This window comes from Mobula birostris, chromosome 5 (assembly GCF_030028105.1).
Source record: "Mobula birostris isolate sMobBir1 chromosome 5, sMobBir1.hap1, whole genome shotgun sequence".
NCBI classification, from domain to species: Eukaryota; Metazoa; Chordata; class Chondrichthyes; order Myliobatiformes; family Myliobatidae; genus Mobula; species Mobula birostris.
In genome coordinates, this window is record NC_092374.1 from 205045555 (window position 1) to 205047323 (window position 1769).

A 1769-nucleotide genomic window follows, 5' to 3' on the forward strand; every position below is an offset into this window, starting at 1 on the left:
ACAAGTATGTGTGAAGAGCAAGAGGATGAACTGTGTGAGAATAGGACCAATCAGGTGTGATAGTGGAAACGTGTGCATGGAGTCAGAAGCGGTAGCGGAAGTACTTAATGAATACTTTGCTTCATTATTCACTAGGAAATAAGACCTTGGCAATTATGCCGATGACTTACAGCAGACTGAAACACTTGAGCATATAGACATTAAGAATGTGCTGGAGCTGTTGAAAAGCATTAAGTTAGATAAATCACCGGGACCAAATGAGATATACCCCAGGCTACTGTGGGAAGCGAGGGAGAAGATTGCTGAGCCTTGTGCAATGATCTTTGCATCATCAATAGGGACAGGAGAAGTACTGGAGGATTAGAGGGTTGCAAATGTTGTTCCCTTGTTCAAAGAAGGGAGTAGAGATAACCCAGGAAGTTATAGACCAGTGAGTACGACTTCAGTGGTGGACAAGTTGTTGGAGAAGATCCTGAGAGGCAGGATTTATGAGCATTTGGAGAGACATAATCTGATTCGGGATAGTCAGCATGGCTTTGTCAAGGGCAGGTCGTGCCTCACGAGCCTGATTGAATTCTTGAGGATATAACAAAACACATTGATGAAGGTAGAGCAGTGGATGTAGTGTATATGGATTTCAGTAAGGCATTTGACAAAGTTCCCCGTGAAAGGTTTATTGAGAAAGTAAGGAGGCAAGGGATCCAAGGAGACCTTGCTTTGTGGATCCAGAATTGCCTTGCCCACAGAAAGCAAAGGGAGGCTGTAGATGGTTTGTATTCTATATGGAGGTCAGTGACCAGTGGTGTTCTGCAGGGATCTGTTCTGGGACCTCTCCCTTTGTGAGTTTTATAAATGACCTAGATGAAGAAGTTAGTAAATTTGCTGATGACACAAAGGTTGGAGGTGTTGTGGACAGTCTGGAGGGTTGTCAGAGATTACAGCGGGACATCGATAGGATGCAGAACTGGGCTGAGAAGTGGCAGATAGACTTCAACCCAGATAAAAGCAAAGTGCATTCATTTTGGTAGGTCAAATTTGAAGACAGAATGTAAATGCTAAGACTCTTGGCAGTGTGGAGGATCTGAGAGATCTGGGGTCCCTGTCGATAGGACACTCAAAGCTGCTGCACAGGTTGTCAGTGTTGTTAAGAAGGCGTGTGGTGTGTTGGCATTCATCAACCATGGGATTGAGTTCAAGAGCAGTGAGGTAATCATCAACCATGGGATTGAGTTCAAGAGCAGTGAGGTAATGTTACAGTGAGACAAAACATTAGTCAGACCCCACTTGGGGTACTGTGTTGAGTTCTGGACACCGCACTACAGAAAGGATGTGGATGTAGAGAGAGTGCAGAGGAGATTTACAAGGATGTTGCCTGGATTGGAGGGTGTACCTTATGAGAACAGGTTAAGTGTACTTGGCCTTTTCTCCTTGGAGCGACGGAGGATGAGAGGTGATCTGATAGAGGTGTATAAGATGATGAGAGACATTGATCGTGTGGATAGTCAGAGGCTTTTCCCCAGGGCTGAAATGGCTAACACGAGTGGGCACAGTTTTAAGGTGCTTGGAAATAGGTACCGAGAGGATGTCAGGGGTGAGTTTTTCACAGAGAGAGTGGTGAGTGCGTGGAATGCACTGCCGGCGACAGTGGAGGAATCAGATACAATAGGGGCTTTTAACAGCCTCTTCGATAGGTACATGGAGCTTAGAAAAATAGAGGGCTATGCACTAGGGAAATTCTAGGCAGTCTCTAGAGTAGGTTACATGGTCGG